Below are 21,430 nucleotides of genomic sequence, written 5' to 3'. Positions count from 1 at the left end.
CTGATCTGGGTTTAATACATCACCGTTCTTTAGCCCACTCTGCCATCCTAGTTCAGATATGGCCATATGCAAATCAGTCTGACCCTGTGCCTCTTGGGAACAGTCCAGCCCGAACTGCCAAGCCATGTCTTCCCTGGACCGGAAACAAGCTTCCTAGGACCGGTTTCTGGCATTTCAGCCGTCTTCAGCCAGGCTTGCTTGAATCCTGTGGCAAAGTGAGCAAGGGACTCACGTCTGAGCATACCCTGCCAACTTATGGCAAACAAAGCAAAACCAAAGGAAATGATGGACGGAGTGTTGAACATTGCAAGCACTCACCCACAGTCAACTGATCTGGGTTTAATCCATCACCGTTCTTTAGCCCACTCTGCCATCCCAGTTCAGACATGGCCATATGCAAATCAGTCTGACCCTGTGCCTCATGGGAACAGTCCAGCCCGAACTGCCAAGCCATGTCTTCCCTGGACCGGAAACAAGCTTCCTAGGACCGGTTTCTGGCATTTCAGCCGTCTTCAGCCAGGCTTGCTTGAATCCAGTGGCAAAGTGAGCAAGGGACTCACGTCTGAGCATACCCTGCCAACTTATGGCGAACAAAGCAAAACCAAAGGAAATGATGGATGGAGTTTTGAAGGTTGCAAGCACTCACCCCCAGTCAACTGATCTGGGTTTAATCCTCCACCGTTCTTTAGCCCACTCTGCCACCCCAGTTCAGACATGGCCATATGCAAATCAGTCTGACCCTGTGCCTCATGGGAACAGTCCAGCCCGAACTGCCAAGCCATGTCTTCCCTGGACCAGAAACAAGCTTCCTAGGACCGGTTTCTGGCATTTCAGCCGTCTTCAGCCAGGCTTGCTTGAATCCAGTGGCAAAGTGAGCAAGGGACTCACGTCTGAGCATACCCTGCCAACTTATGGCGAACAAAGCAAAACCAAAGGAAATGATGGACGGAGTGTTGAACATTGCAAGCACTCCCCCCCAGTCAACTGATCTGGGTTTAATCCATCACCGTTCTATAGCCCACTCTGCCACCCCAGTTCAGACATGGCCATATGCAAATCAGTCTAACCCTGTGCCTCATGGGAACAGTCCAGCCCGAACTGCCAAGCCATGTCTTCCCTGGACCGGAAACAAGCTTCCTAGGACCGGTTTCTGGCATTTCAGCCGTCTTCAGCCAGGCTTGCTTGAATCCAGTGGCAAAGTGAGCAAGGCACCCACGTCTGAGCATACCCTGCCAACTTATGGCGAACAAAGCAAAAGCAAAGGAAATGATGGACGGAGTGTTGAACATTGCAAGCACTCACCCCCAGTCAACTGATCTGGGTTTAATCCATCACCGTTCTTTAGCCCACTCTGCCACCCCAGTGAGGATTGTACCTTATGTCTTTAGTGCGCGGACTGTGCAGGGGCAGTTCGTCCATTGGGGGGCTGGGGCTTTGCCCCACCTGGCCACATGGCCCCAAGTCGCACCGCACGCAAGCAAAATAGCAAACTTTAAAGTACTCGCAAGTCGCGAGTCGCTGCGCTCAGGCAGGCATTCAATTGGCGCTGAAGGGAGGTGGGGCGGGGCTGGCTGCAGCAGCAAGGATGGTGACTGACAGCAGCGCTTACTAAAGCGCAGCTGCAATAGTGCGCATGCTCGATTTTGGGCTGGTCATTTTCATGACATGCGCACTACAGCCACCTCCTAAGGACCAGGAGAGCGAGGGGGGAGTTGGGACCCGAGAGGCCGAGGGTTGCTTCATGCAACCCCCGGTCTCTAATGGGCGGGTCGTCGCCGTGCCCTAGCCGATTGGCTGCCTGAGACACCGCACAGCCTGAGGGGCCAGGGCTGTTGTTCCGAAGGCGCGGGACTGGCCCAGGACAGAGCAGAACAGAAGGCGCCATGCAGACCCCAACGCAGGACCCCGGCCCAGGAACAGAGGCGGTGCGGACCAGGTAAGTTGTGTTTTTTTTTTATTGTAAACTCCCCCACGCGACCCCCACCCGACTCCCCCCCCCCCCGAGTATTGCGAGCCGCGACTGGCTTTTGGTAAAAATATCCGCATGTCCTGGTATTGACAGGGCAGTTCCCCTCCAGGTGTGACCTGCAGTTATGTAGCTGCGAAAAAAGTGTTATGATTAGGACTTTATATTACCTCTTAATTACCGGGTGATCTTTGCTCATTTCATAATTGTGACACATGCTTTAGCAGGGATTTCCAGTGGGGTCCGAACTATCCTGTGCTGTTGAAATAAAGAGCCGAGTCTGAATTGCACGTGGAAAATGTTTAGAGTAGAGCAGGGCATAGGGACATTGATTCTGAGCTCAAGGTGCCCTTCATGTGTCCATTAATGCACTGTCAGTAAAGTTCGGGCCCTGCAGTGGCATTAACACAATTTCTATTGTATTAGAGACGCAGGCCTCTATGGCTCCGAAAAGCACTGAAGTGAGAGAAGGAGGCAATTAAATTACTCACCAGTACACGAAGCTCGCACCATCCATAACTGTGGCCCCCCAAAAAAGCCCGAGCTCAGCGGGCCCCGTTCCCGCGCTCCACAGCACACGGGGCTGCCTCACATGATATAGGACTTGTTAAAAGCAGTTAATTCCGGGATCGATAGCGCTTCTTGCCGCCCTTCCATGATTAATAAAGAATGTTAGAAAAACAGAGGCCCAGCCGTTCGCTGATAAACAAATCATAGCGGCTGCTCCTCCATTAGCCAGTGTTTTTCTACCTTAATTTTTGCAAAATTAAATATCTGACAGGCCTCTAAATAAAATGGCCCTGCTTGAATCCCCCGTTAGAGAGTAATGAGCAGCGCTGAATGGCTGCCGTGGCGGCTAGCGCTGGAAGCACTGCGCAAATTACAACGGATGTGCAAAATCGTTTAACATTTAAGCTCCTGATGTCTGTGGCTAGTTCAGTCCTCATCGCCGGGTCAGTGGAAACCGCCTGATGTGGAGGGCAGACAGACCAGCTACTTTTACTTTCAAGCCACTGCATTCAGATCGACAATGTCTGAGGGGACAAGTTCAGATCCTTCAATGTCAAAATACAACAGCTTTAATAGCTGTGAGTTTCCCTGGAAACTGGGATTAAGACCCCTCTAGCCTTAGGTATGGGTCTCGTGTTTCCTGTCGCTTTTATGGAATGAATACCGTGTTGCAGTGTGTCATAATTGGAAACAGGCCTGAAACTTCACCTGACCACAAACCGAGAGTTCACAAAGCCATGAACGTGCCTTGACTGCGTTCAATTCTTAATTTGGCACGCTTTCACAATGCAGGCATTTTACATAATTAGGTTGCATACTAACTAAACACACCCATTTTTTAAAAAATCTAATATGTGTATGCCTCTGGCAAAAGAGCCACACGTCAAAATTAAAAGATATTTTTACTTAGAAATGCGCAGAATCAACACAGATGAAGTATATAAAAATATTGTAGTGTTCATCATTTAGATGAACTATTGGGTGGCTTGAACTGTGTCTGTACATCCAAACATGTAATGCAAAGGGAATGTGCCTAGAAGTGTTCACTTGTGAAGAGTGAGCAGTGATTGACAGCTGCTGGAGGGAGGGTATTGATGTCAGCGGCTGGGTTGGTGATATTGGGTGAGAATTTAGTTTGTCCTATAACTTGGGCATACAGAAATACTTGAAGGGTCTGATGGTTTCTATTTCTGTCTTGGAGTGACCTTGGTGTGCTGTTTGGGCTTGATGTAAAGTGAAGTGGCAACGTGGTCAGTCTACCCTCAGAATATGTGACCTTGCATTGGCTGATGATGTAGAGAAGGACATGGTTGAAGATGTCGCCCTGCACAACTAGCAGACTTCTCGAATAAAAATCGTTTTTCTTAACTCAAACTGATTAAAGGTTACTAAAGAGCGCAATGGCAGACTCTTTACAAGTGTTAACTGATGTCCTTTCAGCTGGTGGCCGATTGCAGTGTTCAGGTGTTAAACTGGTACTAGTGAGGTGCAATTTTGTCCTGCCAGTATTTCTAGGTGCAGAAATGACAAACCTAATACAAACTGCTGGTCTCCCCCGTTAGTACAAGAAGGAGAGCATATTTTTCCAAAGTTAATGCTGATGCAGTGCAAGACACTGGGCAAGCATACATTTTAAATGGCTTCAGTTGTCTTGCAGAACAATTTACATATTACAGTAACTGTTGAACAAATTAATGCAAGAAGATACAGGGCAGTTTTAAATGTGTTTAATATTTCAAGACTATACGTTCCCACTGCTTAATAAGCCTTGCTTTATCGCTGCATTTATTTGCTTTAAAATTCCCCATTTGCCAATCTTCTTTAGAATTCTTTCTCAGGAGAGGGACTATCCCTAGACCCCAGGTTTGTCCATTGAACTTGTTCACATCGCTAACTAGTGTTTTCTATTGGAAAGGGTAGATCCAAAGCAGTCTTGCTTAGTACCCTAGCCCTCTTCAGAAGTCAGACCTGCTTGGCAACCCAGAAATTCTCTGAAATAATGTATGAGTTTTCTTTTATGAATGCCTAGAAGATCTGAATTTTTAGTCCATTTATCACAGAAATAGTGCTGAAACTCGTACCAAAAAGATGGCAATCTTTAAAAAAATTCTTCACGGGGGAGAGCACCCCCGAACCTCCCTTATTGCCGTCGGGCTTGTCCGCTGCGCTCGCTCGCATAGGTTCATTCGTTCTGCATATGCCTCACCAGTTTCAAATTCCACCAGCTGCCACTGGGTCTGGGTGGTGTTGATTTGGGGCATTTAAAACATTCTAACCTTCAGTTAGACTGGTACAGCACCTTTAACCCCACTTCCAAGACTCCAGGTCTGGCATAGGAAGTCACTCATTCTGTGTCAAGGTGGTTGGAGCCTTTTCTGTCCATAATGCTCTGCTCAGGAGGCCAGCCAACTGGTCATTGGAGTCACTGTGGTAGTCTGGGATGCAAGTAGAAAAGTAGGTCTCAAGCAGCAGAGCAGTCCTCTGAGGGCATACGTCTGGCTTCAGAGAGCAGAGCTGTTCTCTTCGTGCTGCAGGGCAGTCCTCTGAAGTACACAGCAGTCCACAGACAGCATGACAGTCATCTGAGAATCCTTCTGAATGTCACCAAGTGAGCTGAAGAGTTGTTCTGAGGGTTCTGTTTTCATCCCTGGTGCCCCCTTTGAAGTTGGAGATGGTTCTGGAGATTTCCTCCCACAGAACTGTCTGTATTTCCTTCCTCCCTGTCCTGGTCCCAAGTTGTCTGGGGGTGCAATGACCTAGTGAGAAGCCCTTTGTAAGTGTGCTGAGACAGGCCCTTTGAAGTACAAGTGTGGTGGGTGACAGCACCGCCCCCCAACCTGCCTAAATGGCCTATGCTGCCACCACCCAGTCTCTCTATTGTGTGACTGTTAGGGAGGAATACACAAAGGCCAACAGCCTCTCTCACCTAGTCATGTGACCCAGGAGCAGGCTGCAAGCACCAAATGGTTAGGACAACAAAATATCTGCATTCTAAAAGTGGCGTTTTCAGAATTGTGACTTAATATCCGACTTTACTATTAAAGAGGGTATTAAATCAAAATTCTTTAGAGACCAAACTTGACATTCATTTTTTTTCTGGAGTTTTATATACCCGACCCGAAGGTATCAAAGCACTTTTCATGAGTATAAGTTGCATTGCAGACAGACACATTCATTTTTGTTGGGCATGGGTAGATTAAGTGATGTGCCTAGAATCACAGGATGTTGATTGTCCCTGCCGAAACTGGAACCCGGTTCCCCAGCTTCGAGGTAAACTACTCTAGCTGTAATGCCACATCCTCTCCTCTATTCCTTCCTACTCCCAATCAAAGTAATCACATATTAAATGTAATAGGGTAACCCAATGTAATGCAATGGGAGAGGCAGGCCTCAGTAGAGAAAAACAAATTTGGGGGGTTTTCACTACCAGGACATGTAATACTTGAAATTACATGTCCAACTTTCTAAATATACTGTACCCTGCCCTATGGGCTGTATAGGGCCTACCCTAGGTGATTTATATGTATTAAAGAGAGAGGTTAGGCTTGACAAAAGATCCATTTTGCCAAGTCGAATTTGCAGTTTAAAGCTGCATGTGAGCTACAATGTCAGACCTGAGGCATATGTTACAGGGCTACTTAAGTGGGTGACACAAGGAGTGCTGCATGCCCACTACTAGCATTTAATTTACAGGCCCTAAGTGCATGTAGTACTACTTTACTAGGGACTTCTAAGTAAATTAAATGTGCCAACTTAGGGTAATCCAATTGTACCATGTTAACAGGAGAGAGCACAATCACTTTAGCACTTGTTAGAAATGGTAAAGTGCACAGAGTCCTAAAGGCCAACAGAACGGGTTCAAGGAAGTAGAAGGGGTGAATGCAAAAAGTTTCAGAGTAGCCCTGAAGAAAGGGCCCATACCTGGCTGCCCCTCTCAGGTTTAGTGCTCTAAGGAAGTTCTTTAGGTGCAGCTTGTGCTCCCCTCACACCCCTGTGTGGTCTCAGCACTCAGTCTCTCTGGCTTAAGCCTGCTCAGTCTCTTGCTAAGTTTGTAGAAGAAACAATGCTGCAAGGCAGCTGGCTGCGCAGTATTACTCGGAAGGTCATGACAGGTGCAGAGGCTTCTGTCATTGGACCTCTTCCACTTGGCTAGCTGTGTATCACTCCACACGCTGGGGAGTACTTAACTCACACAGTGTGACTCATTCTGACAATCAGGCGCTTACCTCAATCACGGCACCGCTCACTCTGGCACTCAGTAGAGAACTTGTCACTTCTTCATGAGCTCGCCTATCAGGGTCCTCAGATGATAAGTCTTTGGTTCAGCAATCAACAGGTGCTATCCTCAGCATACAGTGCCTCAAAATGATGACCTGGATTCTTCACGAGGCACCCCCAGGGTACCTCTCTTTACACTTGGTTTTCAGAACTGGTCCCAACCCAACATCACAGTTTGGCGATGCCTCGGTAATGCAGTCCAATAATGGGACGCAAAGACCTCCAGCAGGTGCTTATCCCAGCTTCAGTTGGGCCTAGTACTTAGACACACAGCTCTAGGTTTCTTGGTAGCTTTTCCAGGGAAATGTGGCAAAGGTCACACTGCCTGATCTGATAATACAATGATTCCTGTGATGCCCTTGCTCAATGAACCTCTGTCATGCAGATCTTACACTTGGGTCATTTAAGGTAGTCCCTTCCAGGAATAGCTCCTTCTGCAGTGTTGGTTCCTCCTTCCCTTGCTCACAGGCAGTATGTCTTGGCACCTAGGACAGTCCAGTAATTCCTCGTTAAGATTGGACTCCAAGTACTACTCCCTGAGTACTCTGTGGAGTACCCATCTACTTGGTAGAAGAGACACAACAACAAACAAGAAAGGGCTGTCATCTTTACATTTATTTACATAGATGAAGGATGTATATTCCAAGTCTGCTTCCTAGGAACCTGTTTGGTTGGGTACCCCTTTTCATTTGTCCTGGCCAGGTCAATTTCCAGACTTGGCTTTTGTCTGCCATGAAAATCTTTAGGTGAAGTGCCCCCTACATAAGTTGAAAGAGGTATGAGCAGGCAGGCTGCACACTTCTGTTTAGCTGCACCCAGCTATTTATACTGACATCTCACTGAGATCAGAAAAAGAGGAGGGAATCTGTGCCCCTTCAAAGGACTGCTTTTCCTAACAGCAGATACCAATGGTCACTCTTTGCCATCTGCCTAACAGCAGTCATTTACAGCCCAATGTATCAGGAAGGGCCATGGCATTTCTAAAGAAAGCCTGCCTCCTCTTTCCTCCCTATAGCATGTGTTATTTCCGCCTCCCTTCTAGGAGATGCCAGCAATGCACATATGCTCTTTGGGGAAAGCAGCCTCTCCTCCATCTAGAACTCTGGTCCAGGCTGTGGCTTCCAAAATGGAACCTGGAGGACTGTATCTTGTATGCATGGCACGCTATCAATCCTAGCACACATGCACATGTACAAAGCGTAGAATGTCTGCCTTCATGATTCCCAGTAGATGGTGAGCAGTGGATCTCTTTAGAAGAATGAGTCTGTAGGCGCATTCATGTCTAGCAGATGGAAAAGGTATGTTACTATAATTAACTAACACAGTAAGTTGTCACCACCGCTCTCCATGCATGAAACCCGCAACAGGAACAGTAGTCCTCTGTCACTACAAGAGTGATCTTGTTTCATCCCTCCCGGTTCAGAACAAGGTCTAGAACCAATCCTTGTCAAAGATCTGGCCTAGGTCAATGCCCACATATGGTATTAGTGTGTGGCATGATCAAAAATTAAGGGTGGGCGAATATTGCATAGAAGCACTACGCAACACTCTGCAAATAAAAAAAAAAAACTCTGCCGCACTACGCAGAGTTCCGAGAGCTGGCGGGGTTTCATGTCCCGCCTATTCACATGATGCTTCCGCTGCACGGCAACACAGATTGCATGTTCGGGTGGAAATCTCACGCGAACCAGCACCACACGGTTGTGCATGGGCGCGGCCATCTTGTTTCTTACTCTTTTTTTTTGGCGCTGGGGGCCTGCTTTTTGATCCTTCTTCAGTCTTTTTAATCCTTGCTTTCTAAAACTCTTTTTCTGTTCTTTTTTATTTATTATCTTACCCTTTGTCTTTCTAAGTGTGTATTTTGCGTTTTTTTTAAAGTTTTCATGTGCTTTTTGTGAGTTTTGTACTTTATTTTATGTCTTTACTTCCTTCCTAATTTTTTTAATTCCTTCCCTCTTATTCCTGCTTTTTATACCTTCTACATTTTTAGTCTTCGCCCCTCCCAGAATCATGTCAGCTAAGGGTGCCCCAAAAACGGCAGCAACAAGGAGCCACCTTCCTTGCAGAAGGCGCGGAGAAAGGGTGCAGCCCGGGCCTTGTTTTCTGAGATTGAAATAGCAGTGCTGGATTTATATGCCCAGCGCCACCTCCCCTCCACCTTGGCAGCAGGTGGCAGGACTGGGTATGGGTTCTGGGAGCCCAAGCAGTGCTGGATGAGGGTGCGCCAGGCAATGTATTGCTGCTCCGACGCACCGGTGGTCCGACATCCTGGACCGAGAGCAGGACCTGCTAGACCTGCTAGGGAATGAGGTCGCAGAGCTAGGTGAGCAGCTAATAATTCATATTATTATTACTTGTGAGTTCTATGTTATTGCTAATACTTTTTCCCCAAATAGCAAACATGCTGCTTAAATGCTGGTAAGTTAAGTTTACAAATATTATATTATGTGATCGTTATTCTAGACAGGTCCACGGCTCTACCTAATTGTACTTGTTTGCACTCGGTTGGATTGATTATTTAAGAGCTTAAGTAATAGAGAGACTCCTCTGTCCTGTCACTAAGATAGTGGTAGTTAGTATTAGTAATTTAGCCGTGTGCGTCCTCTCACTTCAGTTCTTAGAACCTTTTTTATAGCTCGTACAGTGAAAAGCAACCAACCAATTTGGTGTATGCATGCGTCCATCTGTGCATTTAAAGACAAAATGCAGTCTTAGTGAATTGGCCCATCGAATGTGGTTGAGAATGATTGAGAATGGGATTGGAACTTAGAAGCAAACATCAATCATTGCAATTTATTAGTAATTTCAAAGTCTTTTGAATAGGAGGGCTAGGTAGGTTTAGGAAATTTGGAATAGTATAGGACGGCCCGCGATACTAGTCTACTACTAGTCGATCTGATTTAGGAAAGTTCAATGCTATTGCGATTGCCTTTTCCTGTCAAAAAATCTGTTTGGAAAGATTATTTATTTACCACCAATCTTTTTTTGTCTTTATGTCTTACTTCAGCATCCAAGGGAAAGAAGAGGTCATCTGAGTCGGGTGAGAGAGTTGGAGGTGCCTCTCAGTCCGAAGAACTTTCCTCTGCCGATGGCTCTGCTGGCTCCTGTAAGTCTTCCTGTTGTTTTACCACTCCTTATTTTGAATTATTTATTTCTACCCATTTCCTAATTTTTTCCCAAATCCTCTCCAATCTATCTTTGTTATCCTTGCATTACCCTATTTGCTTATTTTCTATATTCCTAGTGCCTGTACTTTACATTACTGTCTATAGTCTAATCGGTCTGTAGCTTCCTTTCTTCTGCTTTGTCAGTCGGCTTTCCCTCTCCTCTTATATATTTTGTGGACTGCCTAGTGGTGATACTGTAAGACTCTGAGAACCCAATGGTCATGGTCACGTACTACTAGTCTGCCTTGCAGATTGCATGCCCAAGTAAGGTATTCTACGCATGTTTGTTGAGATGTGAAGGCTGTCTTTCACTTTTTCACGCTCAATCAGAAAAACAAGAGAGTGACCATAGTCACGTTGGCCATCCCGAAATTGTGTCTTCTTCTTTTTATCTAGGCCTACTATTATTAGCAGCAGTTGGTGAACTGATTATTGTGCACCATGGCTCGAAGGAAGTATGAGGAGGACGGCCCCATTGCATTTGCCAACCTAGACCATATGTCCAGTTGTCCTCTCCTATTTCTTTTCAAAAACTCAGATTCATCAATAACTCTAGTCATTCCTGTCCTTTACAGGTTGTCTTAAGAAGTTTTTCAGAAATTATCACCAACAAAATGCCCAACTTGATATTTTTGATAGAAGATACTGTCTGTATCTGAATCGTAGTGAAGTGTGTGGTGTATCTTCAATTTTGCTATTAAAAAAAGAAAATTAGGGGGAGGCGTATCTGGCATCTAAAAATGTAATATGTTTCCTAGCCGTGCCGACCACCAGTGCCGGGGCCAGCGGTGACTGTGACGCCAGTCAATTAGCAGATGCGGCAGCAGTAGGGGGGGAGGCAGTGGCGGGTGGTGGTATGTCATATTGCTTGCTTATTGATAATTAATTATATACTCACTGCAAGGGTGTACTATTGTGACATGTAAACAGTTGAACACACATTCTTTACTTAGCATATACTAATAGTAACTAATGGCCTCTTCTATCTTCAAAGCAAACACAAGGAGATGATGTATGGCTTCTATCTTCAACTCAGCAGAGAAAGTTTCATGAAGAGTCAGACCTTGATTGGTTGATGTAAAAGGGAAAGAAGGATGGAAGGAGAAAGGGCGTTTGAAATGTAATATGACTGGAAGAGAAGGATGCGTGGGTGAAAGGATGCATATACTATAGGTGGCTTATAGGATCCATGGGTGGGTGAAGATTGGATGAAAGGTGAAAGGATGCCTGCCTGGGTGGGTGCAAGTATGTAAGGATGCCTGCCTGCTCGGGTAAAAGGAATCCTCAGGTGTGTGTGATGGGTTAAAGGGCGCATGCGTGGGTAAATGACAAATGTATGTTGGTGAAAGGTTCATTGAGAATGAGAGCCATGTTTGGATGGATGGATATATGGATGGATGGTATTCATGGGTGAAGACTGGATGGAGAGAATGTAAAACCTAAACATGAGTAGCAAAACCAAGGGTAAAGAATAAGAATAGTAGAAGAACAATGCAATGATGAATGGAAAAATCCCTGTGAAGAAGAATAAACAAGGGATATGGGTGATCCTCTGTAGTGGCGTTCTTCTCAACTTCTTTACTTGCATGGAATACTTTTTTATCAATGTTTTTGATTCAAAGAGATGAGGTGGTATTTCAGACTACTCCCTTGACTCAGAGTAGTTTTCAAGTGCAACATTTATTATATATCCTTCATAGTACCGAACCATCATCATCAATCGCCTCCCTCCAAGTTCCTATCCATCGCATTTAACCAGTGACATGCATGGGGGACCTATCGGCTGCATGGTTACATCGGCGGCACTGCATTGTTGACTTTGCAATGTGCGTCTGCCTCAGTTAATGTGTAAGCCCCAATAAATGGTTATGTTTCCCTTCACTCCCAGTGCCTACTCATTCACTTCCTAGTACATACGTAACTCCTTTCCTATCTTATTTGTTCTGTCCCAGCCTTCCATATAATTTGAAAAAAACATTATTTGCATGCACCACTTTCCTCTGGCCATGTGATATATTTTATTATTGCTTCCATAATGGATTCGTCAGTTCAAATATTTCCCTTTCAACAATTGCTGAACAAAGCGACTCACTAATAGCAAAAGCTTAGGCAATTAATGATGATGATCAGTGTCTACCTAATCCCTCTAACTTACCTGCAGTAGACTAAGTTAATAAATATTATCCTTACTACCAAGCAAATCTATTTTTTTGTAAAAAAGTAATGTCAAATGTGGTGACGAAGGGTGAGGCAGGGAGTAAAGTGGGACTAAGAGTAGGTGACTTTGCTTCTTGTGGATGGGATAGTCTGTGATTAACGTGCCAAATAGAATATCCTTTACCTTAATGCTTTCCCTGTACTGTAGTGCATTGCTTTTCCCATGGGCAGACAGGAGGTTGTCTGTCTGCATAATTGTCTTCTTTATAATTAGTAGTACCTCATGTGACATATATCATTCATAGTAACGATTCATCAGCCTTTTAGTCAGGGTGAAATTGAGGCATTTAACAGAGCATGGCCATGATAGAAAAGAGATAATTGTCTTGTACAGCGGCCAGTAGGCAGTGAAGACAGTAGCAAAGGGTGACGGCTGATCTAGAAGACCTACATACATTTAGCTCAACAAGAGAGAGAAGAATGCTTGTATACTCCATAGTGCATAATGCCTGATACTCTATTCACATAAAAATCGAATGGCCCGAGGACACCAGCAAATGTACTGCTACTGTGCCACTATATAATTGTATGTGTTTTGCTAAGAGGATTCTTTACAATTTGTCTTTTTTATTTCTTGATATAGCTACTCCTGCCAATCCGGCATAATCTAACAGGCAGGAGGTAGCAGCCAGGACCTGGCAGAGGAAGCTGGAGGTCATCCGGGCCGAATATCAGCGGCTGATGGTGGAGGTGGAGGAGGAGGCAGCAGCAGCTGCAAATGCCCCAGGCCCCAGCCCGGCCCCAGTGCCTACGGTAGTCCGTCGCCGGGGTTCCAATGCAGCCACCCACCGCTATTCTATATTCTACCACTGCTTCTCCCGCCAATTTTAGAGCATTTAATCGCTGCATTCTGCAGAGCCTGTGCGCCTAGAAGCCAGGCAGGAGGAGCATCTAGACACATTGGAGACGCACGTTAAGAAGGTCATAGCCCGCTGCTAGGTCTCTTCTGCCCCCCCCCCCTTTTTAATCTTTTTTTTGGTGGGTTGGAGTTGTTGGGGAGAGGGTGGGAATGTTCGTTTTTGGACTTTTAAACTACTGTGGACATTGGTTGGGGCTAGGTAGAGGGGCGAGCCAGTTGTGGGTTTACTAGTTTATTTTATTAATAATATTTGTATAGATGTACATTATGATTTTTATCTTTTTTGGGGGTACTGTTTTACTTTGCACTGCAGCCTTTGCCGCAGCCAGTTTAAAAAATCTGCTGACAGTGTAACAACAACAAAATAGTTATGGGGTAGCCTCCCTTGTCCTACTACTCGCGCCTCCTAGTCTCTGCAATCTGCAAATAAATTAACCCCTGAAGATTCGGGGTGGGGGGTGAATTTCCATTGTATATACAATAATTGCAGTTCAGCAATGAATTACCCACAGTTCCTCTCTTACCTAATTAGATGAAGCTATGGCTGCATGGTTTCCCAAGGTGTCATGGTGGTGGTAGTAGTAGCAGTATGCTAGCAAACTAGTCTAACAGTGAAAGCACCATATTCAGAAGTGAGGTCCTAGCCAAACTCAAACTGTAAGAGAAGGAATATTCATCGCAGGGAACTAAACAAATTAAAATAAAAACTGAGGTAATGCCGTTATTATATGCAAGCTTTAAAAAAAAATGAGACAGTTACCAGAGACACTAGACTACAAGTACAGAAGAAGAAGAGAGACAATAGAGAAAATATGATAAGCAATGCTAAATTATATTATTCATAATGGTGAGCTGTAAAAGTTACAACATGAAGTCAACTTGAGCTATGAAGTGGACAAGTGAAACCTTTGACACAATACAGTACCTGAAGAACAATGCTGGCAATTAGGTTCCTCTGAAACAATATTGAATAATCTGTGTGGTTGGCTAATAGAAATATAATATTGCCATTGTGGGCTATACTTAGAGCTGAAGAAGGTACTCACCCTGCCCTGAGTTGGTGTTGCTTTCAGCACACCTGCCCCACCAAGTGTGTGATCAATTAATGGAGCAAAGTTAGTCACACCTCAATGAATCACACAGCCCAGGGGAAGAGGGTTTGAGTTCCATGAATGGATAGGAAGGGGGATTTGAGGGAAAGGTTTGACAAAGGCAAACACTGCCAAGGACAACATTAATCTTGGCAATGAGCAGCTGGCCATCATAAATCTGTTATGGGAGGAAAAGGAAATGGAGAAATGATGAGTAGTACTGGTAAATCAAATTGTCCATCAGCTCCTAGTGAGACCCAAGTTACCGTATCTTTTGTGGTATCGAGCTTTGAAAGATAGCAAATATATCAAATTAAAATATCTGTTGGAGTCAAGTAAACATAAACAACACACACAGTTCTAATGATTACTAAAATAAAAAAATGATACTGTATTGCCCAATTGGGAGTTACATCTGCATTCCTCTTAAAATGTCCATCAATCTTGGGTGCCTGGTGGATGCGGACGGTAAGGTAAGCGAAGCTTGCATTTTTTTAATATGGAGCAGCATAAGAGGGCCTGTAGGTTAAAAACAAAAATGATATTGAGGAGAAGTTAAACTGCATAAGGAGTGCACCGAGAAGACTCAGAGGCAGCATGGTCAAATGTCTGTTGCTACTTACCTTAAACAACAGGCCCCCCAACCACCACTTATCTTCCAATTTGAGCCAGACAGCACTGAGCACACACACACCCAGCAACAAAGCATTTTCCTGCAGCAACAAAGCATTTTCCCAATCAAGTAAAATCAAAGCACCGCTGTCACCCACAACTCACCACCACTACATAGAGTTGTGTAGGTCTGTTGTTCACCTTTAGGCCACTTCAAAGTCATCACCAAATTAGTTGGTTTCAGTGAATTTTAAAATTTCTATCTTCTGGTGGCAGTTCTCGAAGTACTCATGTCCACGCCCTGGTCATTTCATCATCTCTGATCCTCTTGAGTCAGACTCCTCTTGACTCCTGATTCTCAACTCAAATGCAATAGATTGACCTATAGTAACATTTTGTTGTTGCACAACAAGAATAGAAACATTGAGTCATTTGTCCTTATTTGTCTGTATAGGCTAGGATTTCAGTAAAAGCCCCTTTTACTTAGACCAACAGAAGCCCGGTTTCTCCTTACCGAGGGGATGCAATTAACATCACGGGCTACCAATTCCTCCAGTCCGTTCAAAAAAACAAAAGGGGAGCTTACTCATCCACACAGGTTAGCGAGGAGAATGGCTCTGATTTTCTGATAATCAGACCAACCTGTAAAGCACATTACAATCATAGGACCATGAGTAAAACCAAAAAGGAGGGGCATTAGGCAATACCACAGACTAAGGAATCTTAAAACCACTAAATTATCTGTCTAGCCCGTATTTAGTATGTGTTAAAACGATATTCCAAACTAAGAATAAATTAGGTTTTTTATATATACTTCATACCAAATATCCCATAATGCCCAAAGATCAGTTATTTTTGTTTGCCTGGCAGCACGATCCAAAGTTGCAACCCTTTGAACCGATTGTATCCATTCAGCCTCTGTAGGGGGGTAGGGGTGTATCCATTTAATGCAAAACTCCCTACGGGCCAACAGCACTAAAACAAAAAGAATAACTTTATGATTTTTACTAAAGCAATAAGATTTTTCCTCTCTTCCTGCAGAAACCCCAAAAATTACTGCTTCCAAATTCACCTTCAGTTCTTGGCACAGAATCTTACCCACTTTATCCCAGAAAGACTGGATCAAGGGACACTGCCAAAACATGTGGACTTCATTAGCGTTTCCCTCTCCGCACTTATGGCACTTCTTCACAGCTCGACTTCCCATCTTTGATAACTTCTTGGGTGTCCAGTATGCCTTGTGGACAGTGAAAAGATGGTTCTTTCTCAGTGGAGCAGATCTCACGTATCGCCAGAGAAAAGACATAGATACTTTTTTGAAGACCTTTATGTGGAGGAAATAAAAGCAGATGAAGAACAAATTGATGCTTTTCTTCATGATTTAGTACTCCCCTTGTTGCAAGAATCGGAAAAAGAGGGTTAAACAGTCTTATTAGTCTTGAGGAAATATTGCCTATTATTAGGGGCCTAAAAAAGGGAAAGCTGCGGGTCCAGATGCCCTCCCAAATAAGATTTATATAATACTAAGGTAAGAGCTCGCTCCGATACTACTGCAGTTGTTTAATTATGTTTTATAGATAAACAGAATCTTCCGCTTTCCTGGGATAACGCTACCATAACTATACTATTGAAACCAAATAAAAATCAGAGGCACTGCGAATCATACAGACCAATATCTCTTCTTAACAATGACTGCAAAATTTATACTAAGATTTTAACAAAATGATTAGACAGGGTTATAGGTCCACTAATTCATGTTGACCAAAAAGGTTTTATGAGAGGGAGGCAACTTTATGAGTTAACTCATGAATTAATCTACCATAGACTTTGCAAAGGAATTTGGGATCCCCTTGACAGTGATGACTCTGGATGCCGCTAAGGCCTTTGATAAGGTTAGCTGGCCTTTTTTACATAAGATGATTCAGTGTTTTAATTTAGGTGAACATTTTCTGTAGGCAATGAAAGCAGTTTATAAAAATCCCTCGGCGAAAATCTTGGTAAACGGCAATCTTACGAGATCAATAAAAATTAGTAGAGGGACTAGGCAAGGTTGTCCCCTCTTTCCTTTGTTGTTTAACATATATATTGAGCCTATGGCATGTAAACGAAGGGCTAATCCGAATATATACACCTTCGTTTGTAACGGCTGGACGAAGAAAATCAGTTTATACGCCGATGATTTAATGATTTTCACTTGCGACTTACAAAAGTCTATTGTAGCCATTTGGGAGTCTTTCGAACACTTTGGGAGAGTTTCGGGATACTCTGTTAATAAACTGAGTTAATGCTATGGAACACCCAATATAATAGTAACCTAATAAAACAGGAAATTGCGTATTTAGAGTCCAAATTGTGCATAATATTGAAAAGATTCCACAGGTGAATTTTGATAAGCTAGCCATATCAGTTAAGAAACAACTTTAGGCCTGGAGAGTACTTCCACTGTCTTTTCTTGGTAGGTCCAACTTGTTAAAAATGATGATCCTTCCGAAATTTACGTTTTTATTCAACACAGTCCCCTTGGAGTTTAAGCGGGTCTGGTTTAAGAAGGTACAGGGGGAGTTCACAAGCTTTATTTGGGGGGATAAAAGCCCAAGAATTTCTCTGAAGAAATTGCGAAGGGGAAAGGGGGGTGGAGGTATTGCCACACCTGAATTATATTTTTATTACCTAGCCTTTCAGTTAAAGAATTTCCGTCAGCTCCTGAAGGGCAGCATAGGCTTTGCCCCTTATTTATAGGCCCTTATAAATGATTCCTCAGCTTCCGCAGATTCCTTTCTGTTCAAATTTGGCCACCCCAATTTTTTTTTAAAGTCAGGCTAAAGACCTTCCTTGGAATAGTCAAGGTCTGGTATTCCATAAGACTCCTCTTGAAAATACCATATTATTGCAATGCGGCTCATATCTGGGATTCTCCTGGTACCCCTGCTTGCCTCCTGGACTCATTAGCAACACCTTTGCATGAATGCGGTATCAATTTTTGGGGGCACCTTCTGGTAGATTTTAAATTGATCTCATGGCAGAGATGGTCCGAAATCTCGAATGACTCTGTTTCAAAATTCAAGTACTATCAATTAACCAGTTGGGCTAACACTCTGGGTAAAGACGGCAAGGGAAACCACGAGATAGAGAATAGGATATGTTTGCATCCTAGTAAAGGGAAAAAAGTTTCTGAATGGTACTGGACGCTGATTCAGACAAATGGGGAGACACATAATGTCCTGGTGGGGAGATGGAAGAGGGAGCTGCCAGACTAAGACCACAAAACTTTATGGCAAGTATCTATTGAGTCATTTTAGGTGTAGACTAGATGTGTGTTTGCGTTATCTAAGGGACTGGTCGGTTCTGACTCTTTGAGGAGTATAAAGCAGAAAACAATAAAACAAAGCAGTGTGAAGTGGACCCGGTGAAGGAGTCTTGATATCTCTCAAAGGGGAAGGAAAAAAAATCACCTTTAGGGGAAAATTGATCAGCCGTTCGGTAGGCCACCAACATTGTAAATCATCACAAACATATTTTAACCTCTTCAGTGCCCATGACGAGATAGTCTCGTCATGGAGCACGGTTGCGCTGTGCCCATGACGAGACTATCTCGTCATGAACCCCACCCACTAGTGCAACGCCCGGCACAGGAGGGGGAAAGGGCGTGGCACTGAAGGGGTTAAGCGTAATAGTTACAGATAAACAAACACCCAGTGTCACACTTTACAATAATTGAGGAAAAGGTAGTGATGGAATTAGGTCACCCAGTGTCACACTGCCTGCCACCACATGCATCATCTCGCAACACACATCACAAGTTCATAACAAACAACAATCACTCAGCGTGCAATGCATGCCATTTACCTGTTCTTCCGGTGTGCTCACCATGATCGATTTGTGGTACATTGCAGGATGCAGATCCATTTGTTCACGAAACAGAGATTGGCCAGTGTAAATGGCATAATGGCACATGTGGGGCAGTTGTTCTAGGGTAGGAAAGGATAGATAGTCATGGCCCAGGGTTGGCGGCAGGCACACATTTGTTTGTATTCTACATACAATACCCTTGAGGGAGATGGGTGTGGGGGGGAGTCTGGATTTCTTCACTGCACACAGTTGTAACTCTAATTCGGCAATAAAATGTGTCTCATAGAACAATGGTGAGGATGAATTAGTCTACCAGAAATAAACAAATAAAAGTAAATAATAATGTTCCCTAGTAGCTATATCTTTTTCTTTTGGCGTCAAAAAAAAAAAAACAGATCAGCGATAAACTAGAGATTGAGAGAGAAAGTTCTACGTTTTATAGCTCAGGCCTAGTAGTCAGGGAAGTAGAGCTCGCTCTTAAACTCTAGTGGTATGCCCTCAAGTAGATCATCTAACACACTACTTCCATGACCTGAGTCTCCCTCATCTTCCACCTGTCATACTTCAGGTATGGAGTAATCCGGTGGAATAAAGTGCTGAATCATTTAGATCACAATCAATCGCTCCACGTTTTGGAGCAAGAGACTAGTCCTTCTGACTGTGAGAATGGCATCAGCAGCACTGAAAACACACTCAATGGAGACATTGGCTACCGCGCAAGCCAGATAGTTTATTGCCAGACTGCTGAGCACTGGCCATTGGCGTCTCTTCCCATACCAATACACCAATGGGTTTTGATCAAGGTAGACCTCTGTTGCCTCATTCAGATAGGCCTGAACCATCCGCTCAATGGCCACTGCTGGTGCTCTAACTTGCTCGACCTCTTTTGCCTTCGCCCCTGCACTGGACTTAAGCTCTGCCATTAGAAACCACTCAATTGCAGATTTTGGGGCTGATTCTCCTGTTGTTTTTTTTAAACGTTTTTATTGTTATTTTGCAAAGTAACAATACATTTTCAGCCAAATGAGGTACACGGACATTCTCAGTCATCGCCGCCCTTGCGGTGTTACAAGCTGTGCAAATCACATATTTGGATCTCAAATCTCCTCCAAGGCAATTACAATATACTTGTGTATATACCAATTTTGAATCCCCCACCCTCCCCCCACAATGTTGCGTTATGTGGTATTATCTTGGGAACATTGGAAGACAATACTGTTGTATGTTTCATAATTTTATATTATCCTCAGGTACTGGCGGGCCCCCCAGCTCTGCCTCTACTACATTTTCTCTTTGTCTCGACTGAGCTACTCCTGCCTATCCCGTCGGAAGGTTGTCCTTTTTAAGTAGATCTGTCATCATGAGATACCAGGCTCTCGCATCTTCCTCAAGCTTGTCATACCTTCTAACTTTTTTCATGCAAATAAGTTCCTCTGCCGCCCACTCATGCACATCTTTAACCCAGCTTGTAACTGCGGGGGGATGTAGACTCAGCCACTTGATTGCTATTCTTCTTTTTGCCAACACCAACCCCAATTGAAGACATTTTCTGCTGAGCTTTTTGTTCTTGGGCGTGGGGAGAAGTCCCAGGAGTACCGTTCTAATACTAAACAATATCTTCCATCCTGTGGCATCCTGCAAGCTGTCTAGTACTTTTCTCCAATAAGATGCAAGTTCTAAGCAATCCCACACCATGTGTACAAAATGTGCATCTGCAAACCTACATCTAGGACAATGATTCGGACGATCCGGATATATTTTATGTAGGACTCGTGGGGTCAGGTATGTTTGATGCACAATGTTGTAATGTATGAGCTTAAACCTGGTGTTGGAACTGATCTACTTGACCCCCTCATGTATGTTCTTCCATTCTACTTGTGTTAAGGGCTCGTCCATTACAGAGTCCCACTTTCCATGAATTGGTAGAGGATTAGTGGGAGTATCCTCGACAAGCGCTCTATATGTGTGAAATTAGTCTATGCCCTCCTGCCAAGGTGGATATCGCCTGCAGGACCATCGCAGCGGGTGGCTCCTGTGGGAATGGCAGCCATATGTCACGGGCTACTGCGGAAATCTTCGCATATTGTAAATATTGCCCCCTGCCCAGTTCAAATGTGTTCTCTGTCTCTTCTCTTGTAATGAACCGTTGGGCGGTGTATAAGTCCCCATCCAGTGGCAGCCTCCCTCTATCCATTTATTAATTGTCATTGTTTGCCCTATCCGTTTGAAGGACTGTACGCTCCATAATGGTGCATCTAGGGCATAGTACACTCTCTTGATTACTTTCTTTACTGCACTTTCCCAGGTCGCATGCCTGATAATGTATGGGAAGGATTCAGGCACTCCAGAACTCATCAAGTGAAGTTCCAGTGGGTACCCACCAGTAGTTGCTTCTCCCAGTTAATATGGTCATCCAACCAGTGCACCCGCTCCCGTTTTCTCTGCAGGGTGCTTAGTTTTGTTTCCTTTTGGTTCCCCACAGGAGCTCTACCATCAAACGCTCCATCTTTAAGAAATACTCATGCGGAATTCTATATAGGGGGTTCGGAAGGGCGTACAGACAGCGTGGTAAGATGACCCATTTTTGTTAACGCTACTTTACTAATCAGTGACAGTGGCAGCTCTTTCCAGAAGGCAATAGATCTTCTGATGCCCTCTACACTCCTTCCTATGTTGTTCTCCAGGTAAGCTGTATGTGTGTGTACTAACCCAATCCCCAGGTATCGCACTTCATCACAAACCCATTTCATTCCTACCTTAAACAACTCAGCTTAATGCTTCCTAACCAGGTTTCCCAAAGGGAAGAGCTTGGATTTCCCCGGGTTAAGGTGCAGTCCGGACAGCTCCCTGAAACTCCTCCGCTCCATGACAAGCCCCAGTA

The sequence above is a fragment of the Triturus cristatus genome, chromosome 2_2 (genome assembly GCF_964204655.1).
Source record: "Triturus cristatus chromosome 2_2, aTriCri1.1, whole genome shotgun sequence".
NCBI classification, from domain to species: domain Eukaryota; kingdom Metazoa; phylum Chordata; class Amphibia; order Caudata; family Salamandridae; genus Triturus; species Triturus cristatus.
The sequence above is the reverse complement of the archived record's forward strand: the minus strand, read 5'-3'. Positions refer to the sequence as shown.